This window comes from Podarcis pityusensis (genome assembly GCF_964106645.2).
Source record: "Podarcis pityusensis genome assembly, chromosome: Z".
NCBI lineage: Eukaryota > Metazoa > Chordata > Lepidosauria > Squamata > Lacertidae > Podarcis > Podarcis pityusensis.
The window spans coordinates 27,498,813-27,522,399 of NC_138044.1; the positions used below are offsets into that span (position 1 = coordinate 27,498,813).

At 41.5% G+C, this 23,587-nt stretch overlaps 1 long non-coding RNA gene across 2 annotated transcripts in view; it reads left to right on the plus strand.

Moving 5' to 3' along the window:
- LOC308468881 overlaps positions 1-21,326 on the plus strand; it is a 211,996-nt gene extending 190,670 nt beyond the window's left edge. For both annotated transcript variants that reach the window (XR_013981928.1, XR_013981929.1), the window contains 2 exons: positions 17,869-17,949; positions 21,205-21,326. This is a non-coding gene — a long non-coding RNA (uncharacterized lncRNA). The remainder of the gene's footprint in view (positions 1-17,868; positions 17,950-21,204) is intronic.
- Positions 21,327-23,587: the final 2,261 nt, after the last annotated feature.

A 23,587-nucleotide genomic window follows, 5' to 3' on the forward strand; every position in this document is an offset into this window, starting at 1 on the left:
TTATACATATAATATTGTGCACATATACAAATTTCCTACAGTAACCCTCACATAAACAGATGCAGAGTGCAATGCATACAACTCTGTAAAACTACTTATGCATTAAAATTTATAATATTATGCAGCAGAAATAAAGCAGGGTTGACTTTTCATACATATTATATGTACAAAATGCATTTTTTTTTATAATTTTGCATAAAATTGGACTTTTTAAAAAAGTGGTGCATGAGCAGTTTGGACTTAAGTAGGCACACAATGGAAGAGGTAGTCCTATGCAGTCAAACTAGATTAGGTCAGAACTTTCACATTCCATATATAAATCCATTTAAAACACACTCCTCCTCCATTCCTACTTATCCTTATTGCAAACTAGGGACAGAGGGAGGGAACTGAAGCATACAAAGAAGGGGAGGAGGAAAAAGGAGAGAGGAAGGAGTATGAAATCCCAGGGGAGGCCTAATCAACCAAGCCATCATTTCTTCATGACTTCCTAACTAAGCCATTGAACAGAGGGCTTCAGAGGGAGGAGAGGAAGTAGAAATCTATTCTGCTGCAAAGGGACATCGTTGGATGTCACCTGTGGGCTTCATCGGAAGCTGCTGTAGATAGGGTTGCCATATTTCAAACAGTGAAAGTTTGGACAGAAAAGTTGTTGAGCTTTTATTTTTGCCCAAAGCTGTTGAGCTTTTCTAGCAAATTTGCAAAAGAAAACTTTGCCATTTTTGAGCTATTTTGGGGGGGTGTGTGTGGCAAAAATGGTACTACCAATATGGGCTGCCATACGTCTAGATTTTCCCGGACATTTGTCTGATATGTCCGAATACTGCTGCAGACAGCAGTATTTCAGATATGTCTGGGAAAATCTGGACATATGGCAGCCCACATTGGTAGTGCCGTTTTTGCCAACCCTACCTTAGACCAGGTCAAACCAACTGACCTGCCTAGCTCAGTATAATCTATACCGACTGGTAGCAGCTCTCCAGGATTCGAGAAGGGGCTCTCTTCTACCCACTCATTGAGATGCCAGGGATTGGACCAGAGACAATCTGCACGCAAGGTAGATGCTGTACCTCTTAGCTATGCCCCCTTCCCCTACAACAAGAAGAACATACCATTTCTATTAATCTGGCAGCTTCCATATATATAATTAAATTCAGTCAAATCTCATTGTTTTCTTTCTCTCTAAATGTTTATTTCTCCTTAAGTTTCTTTCCAGAGTGTCTTTTTGTTCTCAGAAAACTAGGGAAGCAAATCCGACAGCTAGAGAGCTTTAAACCGAAGTAGTTGATCAGCAGAATGTCTCAGGGACAAACACATTCATTCATCTGAATCTTCTTGCAGTATCAGTGAGTTTAATGTAGCAATGCTGTAAATGTACACACACTCACCTTGTGATATGATTCATATCGACACTGGGAAAGACAAATTTGCAAAATCCAGATTATACTGTGTAAATCACACAAATCAGAATCATTTTATTTACAATGTGTCCCAACCGTCACATTACAAAATGAGAGATGGACCTAACCTCATGAATAGAGGGTTTGAAATACTTCATGAAAGAGTGTTACTGCCATCATAAAACTTACAAAACACAACTTGATGGGTGTAAACAAGAAAGTATTTAAATTGAAGCTGCAATTCCAAAGGCCAGTTTTTCATTGTTTTGGGGATTCAGATAGTGTCGGTTAGCACGAATATTGCCCATATTTGTTGGTTCAATCTTGTGGAGAATAGGACATCTGTAGCCCAAGAATTGTCAGTGTCCCCCTATCCTGTTTCCCAGAAGCCTATAGCGTTCCCTGAGCACAAAATATTTATCTCAATGTGCTGTGTTGGAATGTCAGACTATAACCAGAACAACGGTGATTTGAATATGCTCAGTTATGGTGTTCATTAAGTGACTTGGGTCCAGTCACACATTCTCAATCTAACACATAGAGTTGTTTGGAGAATAAAATGGAATAAACCCACCTTGAATGGTAGGGTGTAAATGTAATGAAATAATAATAATTTGGGGCGTGGTTATGGAAGGGACCATAGCTCAGTGATAGAGCATCTGCTTAGTAAACAGAAGGTCCCAGCTTCAGTCCCCAGCAACTCCAGTTAAAAGGCCCTGGGAGAATAATAGAATTGCAGAGTTGGAAGGGACCCTGAGGATCATCTAGTCCAATCCCCTGCAATGCAAGAATATGCAGCTGTCCCATGCAAGGATCAAACCTGCAACTTTGGCATTATCAGCATCATGCTCTAACCAACTGAGCTATCCAAGCAGAAGTAATAGAACTTCTTTCTTTGCTAGCCAGCAGCCATGCTTTTCTTGATTATAACAACAATAATATTGCTTAAGGTGGGGGTTTCCCCCCTTCGAATCCTGTCTCATTAAAGGAGAGGGAACCCCCTGCTCTCATTCTGATTAAGTATTCTGATTGCATCACCCACAACTCAATATTATAGTATTTATTTCAGCTGGTTAGACTACAGAAACCCTGGTTAGTTGGCAGTCCACATAATATAACTGTTTGCTGTCAAGGATCAAATCAGACCAAGAGAGAGAGAATGTGCATTCAGTTTTTGATCTATTTGGCTATGAATACCTTAAAAGGATCAGAGGATATAGCAATACTGTATGTAATGAGTTCAATCTCCCACTGCTCTGGGCAGAGGTTGAATATGCTATTTGACATATGTCCTAAAGAAGATTGGAACAATTTTAAGAGTAGCTTAGGAAAATCTAGGACTCCATTTCACAGTCTGTAATGGAGGGAGATGACGAGGCCATTTTACAGGGCATTTGAGCTGAGGTATTGAATCATGCTTAGCACCCTCTGGTGAACTCAAACAAATGAAAGCCGTTTCGCCAACACTTCAGAAATATCTACAACTCTTTTTTTCCTCCTTCATTTATTTTACCCTTCACTTATTTGGCAGCTTAGACAGCTAGGTATAAGTAGAGAAAGAGTTCTCAGATTTTGTCACAGTCACCCTGTTGAGACAAAGGGATGTTACTATTTTGACTGATCCCACTTTGAGGAGGAGGGGAGGCTGATTTCAGCTTTGTCCCAGGTGCAAGTTTGATTCTGCCTGAAGTCCAGAATGATACGTTGATGCAAAAACTACTTAGTCACCTGGCATATATCACTCTTTTCAACATGGGGGTTGTAGAGCACTTTCCCTGCATGCAGAAAGTCTCAGGCTGAATCTGAAGACAGGGCTAGGTTAGACCCCTTCTTCAATCCACGGAGAGCCATTTTAAGAATTATACATTGCCAATAGTCTAACTCACCATAAGTACATAACTCACCTATGCACTTATGCTCATCACTAAAGGTAAAAGTAAAGGGACCCCTGACCATTAGGTCCAGCTGTGACCGACTCTGTGGTTGCGGCGCTCATCTCACATTATTGGCCGAGGGAGCCAGCGTACAGCTTCTGGGTCATGGGGCCAGCATGACTAAGCCGCTTCTGGCGAACCAGAGCAGCGCACAGAAACGCCGTTTACCGTCCCACCGGAGTGGTACCTATTTATCTATTTGCACTTTGATGTGCTTTCGAACTTCTAGGTTGGCAGGAGCAGGGACCAAGCAACGGGAGCTCACCCCATCGCGGGGATTCGAACCGCCGGCCTTCTGATTGGCAAGTCCTAGGCTCCGTGGTTTAACCCACAGCGCCACCCGCGTCCCTATGCTTATCACTAGTGATGGATATATTGGTCAATCTTCTCTTCACATATGTATGAGTCAACCTAGCTCTGTCCCAAGCCAGAAGGGATACATGCATTTTTCAGGTGTATGGCAGTGCAGTGTAGGGAAGACATTGCCCAAAGTGTGGGGGGCAATACCTGCACAACTGGGTGCCCAGATCAACTGGAGCCTTTAAACATGACCAAGTTCAGGTATGGGGGCTTTCAGGCCTGGGGGCCAAATGTATCTCCCCATTCTTGTTTAACTGACTGTTGGGACTCTCCTCAGGCTACTCCCCCCCCCCCGCTACTCCCCCTCTTCACAGACCACACCACTCACTGACCTTGTTTCACATACTCCTGGAGTGTTTTTGCCTGGCTAAACCTTGAACTATGATGATGCTTCTTGCTTGCCTGGATGGAGACTAAAGAGAATTGTGTGAGGGGCGTAGAAGCTAACCTACTGTACAAAAGTGAAATTTACCAGTGGTTGCTCCACTCACTTTTGCTCCTGCTTCACTGGCATGTGGCCACTGGAAGGGAATGATGCCCTTGTGCTGATTTACAGATGTCCACATGGAATATTTAATTGCTTAAGGAAGCTGGTGGGATGTTGTTGACATGGCCAAAAAGTGCAATTGTGCTCCTAAGTAAATATAGCATTGCCCAACACTCAAATAATACATCTGTAGGAGTAGGATGTGACCTGAGTAGTATGTGTCACTTTTCAGGTGTTGAGAGAGGACCTACCAAATCATTTTTCCCAACCTCCACAACTTTGGCTGTGTACTCTGGTTAGGCTTCTAATATGTTTCTTCACCACCACTACCTATGGCTCCTATTGCACTGAGGGGTAAGTCTTGGCAAGGCCCTGTCACTATAAAGGTTCCTCTGGGTGATCATCTTACCCTGCTTAGTCATTTTATGGCCCTGCCTAAATTGTGACCTAGTTAATTAACTCTTGCACTTCCCAAAACCACAAACAAACCACAATGCCTGCTGTCCTTCAAAATCTGCACTTCTTGGAAAATATTGTGATACGGTGCTCCAAACAAGAACTGTCTATATTAGGAAGAAGTGTGCATAAAAACACACATATTGATGAAAATACAATACAAAACATACATTATATTGGGGAAAACTGTGTAGTAAAATGTGCAATAAAATGCTGATGAATTTTTATGAAAACATCTTTTTCTAAAAATAAATAAATCACAAACTGATGTGGGAATGTGATTAACTGATCATAAGCTTAGAAAAACTAGAAACTCAGAGAAACGGAAATTGACAAGTTTATCCATTCCTACCCCAAGTGCAGGTGGCGCTGTGGGCTAAGCCACAGAGCCTAGGACTTCCCGATCAGAAGGCCGCGGTTCGAGTCCTGCAATGGGGTGAGCTCCCGTTGCTCGGTCCCTGCTCCTGCCAACCTAGCAGTTCAAAAGCACGTCAAAGTGCAAGTAGATAAATAGGTACTGCTCCAGTGGGAAGGTAAACGGCGTTTCCGTGTGCTGCTCTGGTTCACCAGAAGCGGCTTAGTCATGCTGGCCACATGACCCGGAAGCTGTATGCTGGCTCCCACAGCCAATAAAGTGAGATGAGCGCCGCAACCCCAGAGTCGGTCACGACTGAACCTAATGGTCAGGGGTCCCTTTACCTTTTACCTTTACCCCAAGTGCAATCAGGTCATCAGGTAAAAATTCATTCTCAAACAAGCAGCCTTACCATTACACATTTAAAAGGCCATAGAATGTTCAATCAGTTTCTGAGTTCTGACATCTGTTGGTTAAACTTGTATTTTGAGTCTGAATCAGCTTCATTAAAAATGAAGATCTGTTTCCATTTTTTACTAATATAGGTACTCAATAATGGCTATAGCTTTTTCTCTTATTGACAGAAGTGGGTGAAATTTGAAGATATAGGAGCCACCCCAGAGTGGATTAAGTCTGCCATATTGCAGACAGACATATTTTGGGTGATTTCTGTGCAAGTCACCTATAGATTTTGAACAGGTTTTTTTTTTAAAGGAAATGTCCTTCTATATCACACACACAGAGAGATATAATTTACAGGCATGGTCACCCATTCAGATGGTATGAAGCCTCCCAAATTTCAGTACTATTTTTACAACTATTATTGTTTTGCCAGTGGGACCTGTTCTTCAGTCCTTGCTAGGCAAGGTGGGCAATACATTATTTTTTTTAATAGATGGATCAGTATAACTGCATTGTTCTCCACAATGCACAATTCAACTATTGCACCTGTATTTTTGGAGATTCAGCATACAGTGACAGTTGGCATGCAAACTAAATATGTAAGTACAGATTTATAGATTTATAGATAAACAGCATCTGAAATATGTTTCTATTTTCTTTTTGCTATTTTTGCCATTTTCATGAACTGCAATTATCAAAAGATAGGCTTGTTCTCAAAATCTTTCATCATGGATAGCGGTTCTCCATCACATGAAAATACTTTTCTGTGGGAATGCTATCGCTTTTTGACCCTGCTGCACGAACTAGCTTTATGGAACAACAGAGCAGGTTCATTTAAAGTTTTGAACTAGGGTTCTTTTTCATTGTCATGGGTTTTTGGCAACTTTTAATGCCATCTGCAGTCAACTCCAGAGCCTCATAATATGCCAATAACACAGGAACATCTGAAACAGAATGTGGTATTTAAGAGCAGAGCGTGTTTTTGTTTCATTGTCACAAGCCAGGAAGGGTTCCTTCTGAGCTTCTCCAAAACAGCTAAGTGATAAGAACATGAAGATTACTATCCGAATCAATTACTGCTGTGATTAAATTAAAGTCATGATGACACTCAAAGGAATTATTTGGCATACAACTTTGATGCTGGAAGTGGTCTTGCATCACACAGAAATAATAAACTCAAGCAACAACCCTGGAGAAAAAGTTTCTGATTATGCCTGCGCATATGGACATCAACAGTGCACAAGGGCAATGCACCCCAAAACAAAGCATAGAAGTTTTAACAGTAGCACCAAAGACAGGGCAAGAACTATGGGCCCAGCTAAACAGTACATGTAATTTACTTATTCCAAAGGCAGCCATGAGGATCCCTGATTTGGATGTAATCTGAAGTAGAGGACAGAGGCAGATTTAGGGGAGCACAACAGGTTCACCCGCCAAGCCAAGAGGGTGCCACAGGGTATACCACAGCAATGATGTGGACTGGAAGGCAAGAGGTGAGGGTTGCTGAATTTTGGCATTGCACGGGGGAACACTGAAATTTGAAAGCCCCAAAATCCCCCACTATATAGTGAGAAGACAATCTAATTTTTTCTTGATGCTTACTCACCATTGTGAATTATCTCTCCTCAAGCTGCTATTAGCTGCACAAGGGAAAATATACTTGCACCCATATCCAGTCCATGCTGCAAAAACTCAGTGCTAGAGTGCACACATTGGATATCAAAGGTCAAGGTTCAATCCCTAGTGTCTCCTTTTGAGGTTAACAATGTAAAGAAGGCCCTGCTGGATGATGCCAAAGGCCCATCTAATCCAGCATCTTATTCTCACAATGGCCAAACATACCTGCGGGGTGCCCACATTCAGCTCCTCCCCATGTGTTCCCCAGAAACTTTTGTGTCTCTGTGTGTGGTTTTTTAATTAATTAACATAACCTATTTACAGTAAATATTAAAATTGTCAATAAAAAAGTTTTAAAGAAATAACTAATATGTTTAAAAGATAATTAAAATTAACAGTAGACTAAAAAGAGACTAAAACATCAGCACCTATGTGCCTGAATAGGCTTGCCTAAGCAATAAAGTTTTATACAGGCACCAGAAATGTTGGAGACCCAAAAGCAGGGTCTGAGCACCACAGTAGTCATTCAGAGCAACAGGTATTCAGAGACAAACTGGGTCCATCTAACCAGGGATGTAGCTGGGGGTGTGGAGGTGGGCCCCTGCCAGAGGCACAGGCGATGGAGGGGTGCAAAATCGGCTAAAAATATGTCCATAAATATAAATATTGATTATTGCCTCATAAGAAATGGTTTTAAATAGAGGGTGAATTGAATTGGGGGGGCGGGTTGGAGGAGAGGCACAAAGAAGAGCTAATTTTTCCATGGCTAGGTGGCACAGTCTGGACGGTTCTGCCAGGGGCACAAGATCACCTAGCTATGGCTCTGCATCTAGCCCAGTATTATTTACACTAACCAGCAGCACTTATCCAGCGTTTCAGACAGGGATCTCTCCCAGCCCTATTTCAATATGCTGGGGATTGAACTGGGACCTGGGATAACACACAAAGCTATCAACCTTCCCTATGGTGCAAGCTGCCTCTACGCCTGCACAATAATTCAATTGTGCAGCTCCTTGACAAAAAATAAAAATCACAAGGACCTTCAGAAACAAATCCCACTGTTGGATACGGTAGCAAAAAATGGTAATTCTGGAGGTTCAAAAACCATTCCAATGTTTTGAACATGATATTGTGAGCCGCAGGCTGAATAAAGTTTCCCTAGCCTTGGTGCGTAGGATGACAGCCTGAATCTGCAAGGCAGTATTGCTTGACACAAAGAACCCAGGATAGAGCACACACCAGTGGTTGGTGACCATTGGGTCTGGTAGGGCAGAAGCCAAAGAGGCCAAGAGTAGGTGGAGCCAGAGCCGGTGAGAGACAGAGCCAAGAGCCAATGACAAGAAGAGCCGACTATTTCTGGTTTCGTTTCCATCCACCTCCCGAATTATTTCTACAAGGGAAACATCAAGACTAAGGAGGAGGAACCTAACAGCCAAAGCCACCCCCTGAGCTGGACATAAGTAAGCAGGTAGGTGCTCGTTGAGGGCAGACTAAGGTTGCTGGGTCAGTGTCCCTTTCATCCTTATTTACATGCCTCCACTGCAGGCTCAGCTGGCATCAGATATGTCCCTCTTTTCACCCATTTTCTCTATACCTAGTTGGTTTTCAGAGAGATAGCAGATCTTGACAGTTGACATGTGGACTAAATACAGATTTATGAATGCTTCGTGTAAACAACACATTGTAGATATATCTCCTGGATGATCCACATTGTCTAAATTTATTGTGCATAGAAAATGGCAAGCGATTCTTATCATATGTCTGCCAAGTAGAGAACTCTTCAAAAATAAACAAAGAAGATACAGTATTACATTGAGGGGCAATTGAAGAGAGGGATGTCCTCCCCATATAGAACAGCTTTCCCCTTATTGCTTTTCATGACTTGGAAGTGATATGCTTGGCGTCAACCTTTTCTTTCCCATTTAAACTCTAGTGTCACCAAATATATCAGGATGAATAAACATATTTTGGTGGTCTTTCTGTTGAAGAGTTGTTAGAATTAGTGTTCCTAAACAACATTGAAAGTGATAGTTTTATGAAGTTGGCATGGGGCGCGTTGCTGAATCACTTTTAATATGGTAATGCTTGCAGTTTACAGTGCTGTTAAGTGCAGTTTGGCAGTTGAGTTTACATGAATATTTCATCCACTAAAGGCCATGAGTCCGTAATTATAAATAGACCTTCTCCGACAGAAGGAGACAGATGAGTCCATTGCCAGTAATTTTCCAAGCTAGCAATAAACTGGTTAAAGACCAAGAGCCAATATTTTCCAACTGGACAGAGACATCTGTAGATCACTTTTAAGAGTTGCACAATTTGGTATTAAATATATGCGTGTTGCTTGCAGTACCGATACAGGTTATTCTGACACTTGCTCTTTCATTTTGAAACCACCAATAGTTATTTGTAGACAGTGTCAAGTTACTGGCACCTAGAAGTACACTGTAGAAAACAAATAACCTATGGCAAGTCCTCCTTTTCAACCTTGGTGGCTTCCATTATTGTCAGTAGTCAGTTAATCAAGAGCATCAGGTCGGGACAGACTTGTGTCAATGCTGGAGGGGCATCTGAAACCATGTGGAAGTCATGTTTCATCTGTACACAAGCTGGCAAATGTGGCAGGGCCAAAGAGCTGTAAGAATCCAAGCCATTCCTTCATTGGCCCTCTTCATGGTACTTACCTTTCCATCCATCCAACAGTGGTAAAGTAGGTACAGCAGTTTGTCATCTATGGAATGTTCGGCTCATGGACATAACCATACTAATTCATTACACCATACTAATTCAATGGGACAAGAATTTTATATTGAGTGGCACTGAATAATTAGGCAGGGTGGTCACAGTGGCAGAGTATTGTGGGAACATAGATTTACAAATGGAAAGTTGTACCCATCTAATTTCTACTTGGACGAGATTCATTGAAATAGTGTCATGTCTATTAATTTCAGTGGGTTGTATGCTACTAAGTCCTGTTTGGAATAGACCCACTAACATGTGTAGTCCTGAATTAATTATGTCATGTAAATTGACTAAAATTTAATGCCCTCCTGGGTTCCTGGTGAGTACCTCGAGTCACTATTGTGATGAAAAGGGATTCTCTAGACTTGTTGCTCAGGGTTTTGGGACCTCTGGACCCAAAGACTTTTTATTCTTAACAGTTGATGTACTGATTTTATCTGCTGCTTGATTGTCTTATTACTGCATTAATTTTGTGAGTTTTATTTTGTTGCAAGCCACTTTGTGAAAGTTATTTCAAGGGTATGGTGTAAATGTCCAAATTAATGGATAGTCATTTGCCAATATCTGTTATGGGTCACTGTGCTTATGAGATATGAAACTCGGTTTCTTATATCCATGACTGACAGTCTACCCTCTTCGACCACACTGCTACAAAAAATGAAGCATGGCTGGAATTGGGATATTGCTGCTGCTGCTGCTTCTTCTTCTTCTTCTTAAAAAAGGTAGAAAACATTTTTTGTGTTGGGGTAGAAATATCCTTGCTAAGATCCTGTCCATCAAAAGAAATAGAAACCATAGTGTCTTTCAGTTTTTAAAATGTGATGCTGTTGGTAACTAAAATTTGACACTAATATGCAAACTGTCAGAAAGTTGATAGATAGCAATAATATTCAAAGGCACTCAAGGGTCCTTGAGAAGTCTGATTTCTTTGGTCAAATTTTCCAGCTGAAATGCAATTGTAGGTTTCCTAAATCACTTAATTTGAGGGACATTAATAATGCTGCTGGCTATGATAAGATATCACAGAGCGATTGAGCTCTCCAGTTTATCTTCTTGCTGTTTCAACTTCTGTGAGTTATACACACCAAGACATATAAGTTTCTAAAAATTGAATCTGATTCTTTAATCAAAATCTCCAAGAGCAGCATCAACTTCCCCTGGTGTCATCTTGAACCACTGCTTTCAGAGTTCTGCCACAAGATCTGTTCAAAATTTAACATTCCAACACTTTCAGGGCTAATATTTGGAAGCCTATTAACAAAAAGAAATTAGGTATGGTTTTTATATGTAAAAATACAGAAGTATTTACAGATAAGGTAGGTGTGGACAACTGAAAAAAGTAATATTCAGCAAAGTTGTACAGTGGTACCTCGGGATGCGAACGAGATCTGTTCCGGAGCCCCGTTCGCATCCCGAACGGAACACAAGACGCGATGGCGCGTCTGCGCATGTGCGGGTCGCGTTTCACCGCTTCCGAGCATGCGCATGATGTCATTTTGAGCATCTGCGCATGCGCGAGCGGTGAAACCCAGAAGTAACACACTCCGTTACTTCCGGGTTGCCGCAGAGTGCAACTCGAATGCGCTCAACCGGAAGCACATTCAACTCGAGGTATGACTGTACTCAGAATAGAACCATTGAACTCAATTACTTAAGTAAATTGATTTCAATAAACCTAATCTGTATATGACTAACACTGGATAGCACCCCAAGTTTCTAGTTATATTACCATTCTGAAGTGTGTGTGTGTGTGTGTGTGCGCGCACGCATGAGAGAGACTCCTGTCTTTCCCATATCAATATATTCAGCATTCAATCAAATAAATTTGAATTTCCACAACTGCAGGGAGGCCGAAACAATATGGAAATGAGTAGTCCCAGGGTTCCAAAGCCTCTTTTAGTAATGAGGCAAGGCTAGGACAGAGGTACTGAGTTCAGGAGCTAGGGCTCAGGAGCATAGTTAGCAACCCTGAAGCTGAGATAGGAGGAACATTTTAACAGTCATGGATCTTATAGCCTGGCTTAGAAAGTTAATACCAAAGTGCTGTCCTATGTCTGGATAGTTAAAGGTCCAGTGCCAATTTATGCAGTCATTGGTTCCTTCTATGCAACAGGGTTTTGAGCTGCAGAAACGTCTTTGGAGAAAACTCCGGAAGGCTTTACTGATCCACTGAGATCCTTTAATCGGAGCCCAATGGCAGAGGCACCTCCTTGAGGTTCAGGGGATTGAGTTCAGATTCAAGTGTTGACAGATTTATTCCAGAAGGACTGGGGAGTGGATCCGTAACTTCCTCAGAGCTACTATTGCTCTAAGATTGTATATCTGAGAAGCTGCATTGCTCTTCTAAATGCAATAGACAACACAATGTTTGTGTGTGGTTCACTGAATGCTGGCTTATTCCTCTCAGCTATCTTAATAGGAAATGTAAACTTGCTGTGCAAGTGCATAATGTTTGTTAAAGAAAAAGAACAGCACCACAGCTGAGTTTGGTAAGGGCACTTAAAGGCTTGTTTGCCCTCTTAGAAGCTATGGAAAGACATGCTGAGGTGCTCTTTCAGGTGTTGCTTCACTACTAAGCAATAACTGCAGGCCATTCCCAGTTGGTGGGAAAGAGACAGCGTGTCAGATAGCAAATAAAAGAAGGAAAGGTAGCCAATTCTCACCTTGTCAGAATCATGGTGACTTATTCTCGTGAAGACCACAGAAGTGAAGCAGCTCCTAATTATATTGGAGATCATTTCCTCACCCCTACAGTTGGATTTCACCCTTGATCTTATAATCCAGTACAAGACTAAAAATGTAAGGAGAGTTGGGGCTGGAAGAGGGGCTTTGTTCCTCATTCAGTCAAAACATGAAATGTTTACAGTGGGTGGTAGATACCAGGAAGACAAACTTCAGAAAGGGGTGCTCAGTTCCCAGACTGATTTTACAACCAATCCCTTTCCCTTAGCAAACTTCAGTTTCAAAGACTGTCTTGTGACTGTTTAAAGTGGCATGATGGTGCTTTAAATGTACAGTGTAGATGGGGCCTCACTTTATTATTAAATATTTATTTATATTCTGACTTTTCCCCTGATGGGACTCAATATGGCTTACAGAGAAAAACAATAATCAATAAAAAGGAAAGGAAAAGGAAAATCAATAATTAAAAACAATTAAATGTTAACAGAATCAAACCTATATACTGTATTTTTTGCTCCATAAGACACACTTTTTTCCTCTTGAAATCTAAGGGGAAATGTCTGTGCGTCTTATGGAGCGAATGTGTGGTCCCTGGGGCTGGGGGGAAACCTGGGCTTCCCCCGCCAGTCCGACAAGCTCGCAGCCTTTCCGCTGCTCCCCGACCTGCTCTTTGGGGCTGGCGGTGGGGGAAAGCCGGGCTTCCCCCCACCAGCCCCAAAGTGCAGGTTGAAAGGAACCCGAAGCCTCCGGAGCACAGCGGGAACTCTCGCCGCCCTCCGGAGGCTTTGGGTTGCCTTCACTGAATGCACTGAACGCACCTTGTTTTAGAGGGGGAGAACAATAAAAAAAAATTCTCCCCCTCTCTGCGCAGCGCCCCTTCAGCAAAGCGGCAGGAGAAATGGAAGGGGCTCCGTTTCTCCTGCCGCTTCGCTGAAGGGGTGCTGCGCAGAGAGGGGGAGAATTTTTTTTCTTGCTCTCCCCCTCTAAAACAAGGTGCGTCCTAAGGTCGGGTGCGTCCTATAGAGCGAAAAATACGGTACATATATAAAATCTGTTTAGAACATACAAATGAGTACAATATAAACAGTGTGGCACCAGCTCTTTCATTAAAAGGAGTTGGAACAAGAAGGTCTTCACCTGCCGGCAAAAGGACAGCAAGGAGGGAGCCAGTCTAGCTTCTCTAGGGAGAGAATTCCAGAGTCTGGGAGCAGCCACCAAGAAGGTCCTTTTTTTCTTTCCTTTTTTTTTTTTTTTTTTTTGCTTTAGAGCTCTGCCAGACAGCTGCTGCTAGCCATTCAAAACTTGAGTAATGAGTCTGTAACTGTGTGATGAGTTAACACTTATTCCACCAGTGTAGGCTCAAGGCACATGGGAGACATTTATTCCACAGCCCCAATCAATCTGCCCCTGAGTCATGTTCTTCAGTGCAGTTCATGACAGGCCCAGCTGAGGTAGTGTCTCCTGTGTTGAGAGAAGCCTCTTTTATCTAGGGTAAGCTTCCGTTAAAAGGAAGGGGGAGACAAATCTTGCTAACTTCCCTCCCTCATGTCATCTCCCACACAGTTCTGACAGGTCCCCCAACTCTCTGGAGAAGGAGGGGCAGAAGGGGGGGGGGTATTAGCTGGAGGGGCAATTGCCAGAATCTGTTTCCCTTTTGTTTTGTAAATGGAGCCATCCAATGGATGACAGAGTCTTCCATCACTCTGAGGAATACCAGTGAATACAATATCTTTTGGTGTCTTCTTCAAAAATGCTTGATTTCTTGCTTTAAAGGCAGTAAATATTTAATGAGTGTCCGGGGTTATTTATTATTATATTTAATGAGTGTCCAGTGTTATTTATTATTAAATGATGGGTAATCTGGTAAAAAGAAAAATACTCCTCTAGTCTCTGCCAAAGCAACACAGAAATAAGTTTTAAATGGGAAAGGGCACCATTACATTGCAGCTGCTTATCTGGAAATTAGTGCAATTAAAAGTGGTGTTTAAAGGAATGAAATGTGATTACTTAACCAAAACCATTAGGTGAAAAGTGCAAGAAAGTGGGTTTCAGCTAAACATCGGACTGTGGTTAAAGCAGCAAAATTCTAATGACGCTTGAGCAATTTGCTGTTTGTGAATTCCAATACTAACGAACTGTAAATTGTTTTAACTGACTATTACTTTATTATTACATTGTTGTAAGTCATCCTGAGACCTTATAGTGAAGGGTGGGAATGTAATTATTATCATTATTAAGCTGATCTGACTACAACTCTGAGCATAATGCATAGGTCAGAAAGGAGCTGTCCATAACATATCACATTTCTCCAGATGTTGTGATGCAGTTCCTGGTTACAAAGTGTATCAACATGTTTTAAGAATCTATTATTTTGAGATGATTTTTGTATAGAAATGCATATGGTGAGGTGGGGAAAATGCCTATTTAAATGTGAGTGCTTATGTGGATGCCTATTTAAATATAAACGTGAATGCTTGTGTCGGTTGTTGTTGTTGTTGTTTTTTAAAAAAATCAGATTAATATAGAAATGGGAAGGGATGGGTTTGCTTTTTAAAAACTGAAAATTGCACAGATGTGTAATAGACTGATTCGTTCATCCCTGCAAAATTCCTTTTACAATTTCTATACACTATTATCAAAATGGGAACATTAATACATCAATGGTGGTGCTGGCATAAGCAGAAGAAATATGAAGCCTCTAACACAACATTTTGTGATTTGAAAAGGTATTCCATCAACAGGCTCTTGAGGGCTGGCTTTTATCAATCTATTCACAAGGACACATTTCCAAGTCATTTTGTCCAACTGTGTGATTTTCATTAAGTTATGACACCTTTGACCAGAAATTCTTGAGCTTTGTTTAAATGTCCCAATAACTCCTTCTCAACAGTTACACCTCCAACTAACCATCCTTCGAGAAAAGAGGGAGGGAAATATCCCCCTCTTTCTGTGTGACTTAATAAGAAAGAATGTATGAACTGCATTAGGTATAACTGAAAAGCAATTCAGACAGAAGGTGATTGTGGACTTGAGAAGGTCTTGCTTGAATTCCCTTTGTAAATGAACCTCTTTATCACACTTTTTTATTCTGGATAGAAGCCATAATCTCTATTGCTGACATCATCAAACACATATATTCAGTATGACTAGCTTGCCTTCCATCTGTCATACTTGGGAATTTATTCTCGGTAGCCTAAGGGATAAAGTCATTGCAATGGCAATACTGTAAGATCACACTCTTGACTTCAGGCTCCTTATCCTTCATGGATCCCACTTAAGGAATGCCAAAATGTAAAGTGTAGGATCCCCTAATTTTAATGTGCCTGTGCTGAATTGCCAATTATTAAAATTGTTCAGCATTTGGGAGTGGGGCAATGAAACCTTTCATTATAGTCACAGATTAAAATCCCACTTCAGTTCATTTGCATTGTGAAAGCTATTGGGGAGGGAGACAAAAAGGAAAGGCTATTATGGAAGTGATGGAGGGCACTTGAAGTGCCCAGTGGCTACTTCTAACAATGATTGTATGTTATTTACAGGGTCAAAGATAGCTTGTCTTTGACTGCCAGTTGCTGGGGAACAATAGCAAGAGCGCATTGTACTGACCCCCTACTTCTGGACTTCCCATCTGTCTAGCCTCTGTGGGGACAGAATGCTGAATTAGATAGACCTTTGATTTGGTCCTACTGGGTTTTTCTTGTGCTCAAGCTCTTCCTGTAGCCTGTGGTCGAGCCGTGTTCAACTCACATCTCTCCATAAGCAATCAAAGTGAGAGCTCACTTTTAAAAGCTCCTATTTTTATTACTCACAGCATCCTCAAGTATAATTGTAATAGAGGATGGTGATGATAGATAGTTAAAGAATTATGCACACAGCAGATGTTTCCAGACAATCTGAAAAATCCCTAGCAGACATGTCATAGTGGGTTGCTGAAACATAATTCTCTATGCTATGTGTAGGAACTTTGGGTTTGGTGTTCCACCATTTATGCTCTAGACAGCTAGCTGGTGATGAGGCCACAACTTTTTCTGTCTTTGTCTGTCTCTCTCTGTTCATCAGACCCAAATAATGGGTCCTTGCTCAGTGTCTGAATATGGATACCACTTTGTGCATCCTTTTACACTTTACAAGTCATCATGTAAGCCAGTCCATGTGGAAGGTTTTGACTTTTAAAAAACTGTGAATATATGGTTACAAAGTAAGAAGCAGATATGCCATCAGATGGAAGCTGTTTGACCCACTTTCCGGAATATTTCAGATTACGTGTACATTGTCTAAAGGTGAACAGTAATGCCAGTCTCTGGTCTGTTTCTGAGTCTGTTTGCAATTCAAATTGCCATCCATTATCTTTGAAGCCTTAAGTAGTTAGTGTCAACATATTGAGGCTCACCTCCAACCATGTGTTCCTACCCATCTACTCAGATCTTTAATGCATGCCCTGCTCTGAGCCTCACCAATGCATGGTTTGTTGGCAGGCAGGACAGAGTACCTCAGTTATAGCACCCAGAATGCTTCCAGGTGACCTGTTTATTGAGCATTCATCCTGATTTGTTTATAGGGAGATTAAATGATGTTGGCTATTTAGTAAGTATTTGTCCTGAAAATGTTTATTTATTTATAGGGCTATTAGATGATGTTGGCTATATAAATAGCATTCCTTCTGATTTGTTTGCAAGAAGGTTAGATTATGTTGCTTCATAACATAGGTTATGAATTTTGCAATGCATTTTCCCTTCACTTTCCTTACCACAACAAATATAAACTTTTGGGCAAGTAGTTTTGTTGCAGAGGACCTCCCAATCACCAATAATTCTGCAGCCTGAATTTTCTGGTTGTGGCTGAATCCCATCTGAATGTAGCAAGTCTGGAAGTGTCCTCAGCCTATGGAATTCTGATCTGGAAGATTCATCTGACCCTTTCCCTGATTATCCTGCCAGGATGGGGAACATGTGACCCTCCAAATATTGTTCAATTCCCATCTTCCCTGGCCATTAGCTGTACTGGTTGTGGCTGATGGGAGTTGAAAACCACTGGCATCTGGAGGGTCACAGCATGGAAGTTGGACTGTCTACTCCCTCTTTTTCTAAATAAACACAAAATAAGCTGTTATAATTTGTGCCACCTAAATATATGTGTACATTGCCTAACATTTAGATATACATCCCAAACTTGGTATCCTCCAGATGTTTGACTGACCTTGTAATTCAAAACATTTGGAGGGCATCAGGGTGGAGGAGGCTGACTCAGACTGCAATCCTAACTTCATTTACCAGGGATAAGCCCCAATGAATTCAACAGAGTTTGCTCCTGACCCACTTGTTGTAGAATCAAACTACTTTGCAAATTCTCACTTTACAGCGTTGAAAGATGCTTTGAAAGCAATCTGGTACTATGGAGTCTCTCTCAACATGTCGTTTTCATTGTTATGTTCTTCAGGAAAAAGAGTTTCTGTCTCTGAAGCTGGATCTGAAGTTGAAACAGGTTGGAAATTAATACCTGAAAGCACAATGAAAAGAGGTAACCTTAAATTTACCAGTATAAGGTCAGAATTTGAAATGGTTGAAAACTAGAGGGGGAGAGATAACAGGAGTTATACTCAAACACACACACACACACTGCGTTCATTGATTTCAATATGTGCTGTGTTGTTGGTGGTGATGCAGATACAGGCATAAGTATATTGTTATCAGCTTCCTAAACAGTATTTCTATAACACAGCTATAAGATTTTTCCCACTTAAATGTATCCTTGAGACGATACTTACACAATGACATGAAGAGAAATTAATAGAATGGTTATACAATGCCTTATGCTTTTTCCTTTAGTTTATACTTGAATGTCATTGTCACCCATGATTCACAGCCTCTTTGGGTGCATTGTATACAGTAACAGTGCATGGTGAAGTAGGGCAGCATTTTATTTTATTTTATTTTATTTTATTTTATTTTATTTTATTTTATTTTATTGCTCTTGCTTCCTGAAAAAAAAATAGGGTGATGGTGAAGCCAATGCAACATGGTTGCACAAGTGGGACAGCCGCTGTCAATCAGATAATACAGCAAGTGCAGCTACATGCCCCTCCCTGCTGCCACCCCAGTCCAGGCAAACAGCTGTGACACAGGTGTTGAGAAGGTGGCACCATTCTACCAAATGCACCACTACTGATCATATATGTGCATGACTGAATGGAATTCCTTCAGCAGTACTGGATGCAGTGGCGGAGTGTATGCTTCTGCTGCCCTGGGTGCATTCACAGGGAGCATCTCCAAGGGGCGCAAGGCATGGAAGAAGCCCACTGCAGCTTGCCACAGCCCAGTAGAGGAGAGGGGCAGCAGTTCTCTGTTGCCAACTCTCCACTCCCCCCCCCCCCGGGTCAGAACTGACCTGGGAGTGGAGCTGCAGTTGGATACAAGGAAGCTGCCTCAACAGCTCCCTCACACGCCGAAGCCAGGCTCTGATGGTGGGGCCACCTGGTTGCGCCACCTCCAAAAAATGCACCCAGGACAATGGCCCCCTTAGTACCCCCCCACACACACACTATGCCACTGGCTGGAAGGTCATTGTAAGAGAATCCCATTGCAAAACCAGATGTGTACATACATAGAGAGAGCGATTCAGGTAGGTAGCCGTGCTGGCCTGATGCAGCCAAAATAAATAAATAAAATTAAAAATTGTCCAGTAGCACCTTGGAGATCAACTAAGTTTGTTCTGGGTATAAGCTTTCGTGTGCATGCACACTTCTTCAGATACCAGATAGAGAGAAAGAGAAGTGCTGGAACTGTTGTTCATGTATCAGCATTTTGCTCTTGGTACAGAGTGAGTAACTTAAAGAGTTAATTACTCCATTCTTACTTATAGTTTATTATGTGGCTAATCTGAAAATTCTAATTGAGCTTGGTAATTTTAGTTTCTCAGTAGTGTTCTTCCGCTTGTATTTTTACTCAGATTGCAGTGACTGGTGTTTTAATTTCATTCGGCAATTTTACCTGTTTAGTTGTTTGAATATGTATTGTTTCTTCTAACTCGCATTTCAAAGGCCAGTGGCTGATGCAAAGAAGTACCTGCCTGCCTACTGCACTTACCTGCCTATCCAGCTATCTATCTACGATCAGCTGCCTCCAGGGTCCAATACCATGCTATCATCTTCAGACCAGTCATTTCCAGCAGATAAAGTAAAACGGGGAAGAGCAAGATCCTACTCACAGCCCATTGTTGCCCACCCATATTCCACGATTCTGGGGGAAAAAATCTGAACCACTAACATTAAGAAAGAAAGCAAAACAGCATAACATTCACAATGTGACTTCAGGTTTCTAGCAGCAGCAGCAGCAGCAGCAGTCATGCTGCTCATGATCCTCTTTGAAGATTGCACCCCATACAACTCACATCCATAAAAATGGTTTGCTCCATCAACTGTGTTCTTCCAGGAGAGAGGGGGAGTTGAGATTTTTCTGAGTTTTCTGCAGATCTGCTGTCTAATGAGAAAAGAAAGCCTTCAAGTCTCCAGTTTTTATTTTCTCTAATGACTGGTGCTAGGTTGTTGTTGTTTTGTTTGTTTTTTGTTTGTTTTATTAATGACTGTCTTTGCTTCTTTTCTTTTCTTCCTTTGGAAGTGATGATGGCACCATGTGCTGTTTCCATTAGTTCCAAGGGATGAACAATAAAGGGAAGGCCAGGAGAGGGATGGCTAACTGTTGCAGGTTGATGAAATTTTCCCCTTGGCAGTCGTAACACTGAGGCACCATATTGCCCAGTGTTTCATCGTTTGACATGCAGGCATTGCAATGTGATCTTGGCAGTAGAATGATGAAAATGATAAAAAGGAGCGTGATCTTAGCTTCCTAGTAGATAACTACCAAGCTTCTCCAAATGTTTATAAAGCTTGTCCAATGGTCAGGATGTGTGACTTTGATTTTTCTTTTTCTTTTAATGAGATATGCCTACCATTCCTAATCATTATTGCATGTGTTACAAAGATTTAGCTGTAACCATGATGAAAGAGTAACTCTTTGCTGGACTTGCGCTTTAGTTAGGAGGGCAATGGGAGCTGAAGTTTTTCTATCTTCATACAGAGTGTTTACTCATTTTTATAAAGCTAGCTATTCAAAAATACCACACACAAAGTCAATGGGGACCGTGAAGAATATAATAAACAGTGGATGTTATTGCTGGAAAAAGCAATACAATCTATAGTAACAGGAATGCATAAAAGCGTGTACTGTATGATATAAATTGCAACAATGCTACATAAAAACACATGCGAGAGAGACTCATATTGTAGTCAAAAGGCCACTGAATGAACTGAATATACAGAATTCCCCTATGAAGCTGAATCTTAGATGAGAATATTGTGGGATTGATATATATATACATACACACACGTACACACACACACACACAAATATATATACACAGCGGTAACTTGGTTTGCAACCGTTTTGGATTACAACCACGTCAAACCCGGAAGTGCGTGTCCCTTTTTTTGGATTACAACATTTTTTATATTACGACCCTTTTGGGGGGTAGGGAGGCCCCACTGGCAAAAGCGCGTCTTGGGTTACAACCTGTTTTGGTTTACAACCGGACCTCCAGAACGGATTATGGTTGCAAACCAAGGTACCACTGTACAGTGAATGTTATTGGAAATAGCAATAGTAATTTTTTACGTTGTTTATGGGCCTCATAGACTCTTTCTGTATATTGTATATTGGTGGGGGGAGGATCTCCTTTTTTTCTTTGTGTATAAAGTTTACTACATATTTTTCTTTCCAGTGTTGCCTCCAGAGACTCCTCAAAACCCTGCAAGCCCTTCAGTCCTGGGCTAGCCAGTGTCTATACTCCATGCCTGGAGTAATCAACATGGTATTTTCCAGTTATTGTGGACAACAACTCCCATTAGCCTTACCCAGGAAGGCCAGTTGTCAAAGATGTTCAGAGCTGCAGTCCAGCAACCTCTGGAGGGTACCATGTCATAGAATCATAGAATCATAGAGTTGGAAGAGACCACAAGGGCCATCGAGTCCAACCCCCTGCCAAGCAGGAAAACTACCCCTCCTTTGTTTAGCAGCTTGAGAAAACTTTGGTATCTTTACAGGTATTTAGTATTCTTAGAAACCTCAGCATCAATTGTAGAAAGCAAGCCAAGGAATTGGAAATACAAAGTTAGTCAAGGAAACACGATTTGTTCCTTAATATATATGAACCAACATTCAATATTCAGTGAAAGCAGAAGGCTAAGATAATGTCTCACATAAATAGACCATAGCATAAACCTTCCAAATATAGGCAAGAGGTGAATATATTTGATGAAACACTTTACAGGAGACGAAAAAGCAAGCCATGTGTTGTGGTTAAAAGGTTGAGGAATTCCACATGCTCTCTATCCTGCAGCCATTTACCCCTCGATACTTTAATTATTGATTTAGTTAAACTCAACACATGTAAGATGCTGATAAATATTGCAGATGCTACTAAAATCAGAAGAGCAGTAAAGCTCAATAGGACATGGCTGGTTTATGGTGTAGCCCCGACATATTTGTGAAAAGCATCAAGGAGCATAATATGGAATGTAAGGGATCTAAGTGTTAAATGATGCATTGGTGTAGAGCAGTCCATAACGATTTAATAGGGGAGAGGAGACAAAAGTATGTTGATTGAGGCATTTAAGTATTCGGCCCAGTGCACCAAAAGCTCACATATCCAGTAGATAAATGATAATGAACTTGCATAAAAATCGAACTCTTAAGAGAATTGCATTCCTGTGTAGGAACTTGGGGCAACATTCCCAATATTCTGCATTAATTTTTCAGTATCATAATGGCACCTCAAGTGTTATACAGTGGTACCTCAGGTTACATACGCTTCAGGTTACATATTCCGCTAACCCAGAAATAGTGCTTCAGGTTAAGAACTTTGCTTCAGGATGAGAACAGAAATTGTGCTCCGGCGCGGCGGCAGCAGGAGGCCCCATTAGCTAAAGTGGTGTTTCAGGTTAAGAAGAGTTTCAGGTTAAGAATGGACCTCCGGAACGAATTAAGTACTTAACCCGAGGTACCACTGTAGTTCATAGGATCAAACTAAGGCTGAAATCATACATTATACACATTCACTTATTGATCTTATTGACTTACACTTTCTAGATTATTTATAGTAGCAGTAGTAGAAGTCATAGTAGTAGTGTAGGCATTAGATCTCACCTTTCCTCCAAGGAGCTGAAGATGCCATGTTTTCTTACCCGCTGTCCATTTCATCCTCACAGCAACCTTGCAAGGAAGGCTAGGTTGAAGGATAGTAACTGACCCAAACTCCCACAGTGAATTTCATGGCTAAGTGGAAATTTGAACCCTGGTCACCCAAATCCAACTTGAACATTCCAGCTGCTATACCACAGTGGCCCTCAGTGTCTAATAGTCATAATGTCTAATGGTGATGGGTTGCCTCTATGCTGTACTAAAGTGGATTCAAATGCATAACTTTCATTTCCATTGTTTGTTTGCTTATACTTAATCCAATGAGCTCAGAGCAGCATTTTGTAGATAAGAGGGAATTTAAACCAAAGTCTCCTAGGTGGTTATGATGGAGGCATTAAGTTTGTTACATTGGCCAGCCAGATGCCCATGGAAGTCCATGGTCAGAACCTATGGGGAACTGTCCTACTCATGTTCCCCCAAAATTAGTATTTGGAGGCTGCTGACAGTGGTGGCAATATAGCCATCTAGTAGCCATGGATAGCCTTATCCTGCATTTTGTCTAATCTCCTTTTAGAGTCATCTAAGCTGGCGGCCATGACTACATCATGTAGCATGTATTGACCATGCACCAACCAACTCAAGCTCAGAATTAAACTTCAGAAAAGGCCCTTGCCTTGAAGGAACTGTGATATTCCAGTTGCAGAAGGAGGAGAAGAGAGTTGGCTTTTGTCAATTTCGCTCTTGTCCCAAGCTGTTCTACAGGGTCTTCCAAACATCCAGAGTAATTTGCTGGTGGTGCAGGGGGAATTTTGGAAAATAGTCCCCTCTCCCTTCTGTGAATTAGAACATGCCATGAGCAGAACTTCACTCATGAGCTCTCTGGACCCAACACATTAGATTCCAGCAGAGACATCCAACACAAAATGTAACAACTGAACACCCAACCTTATGATCTGTTTTAGCAC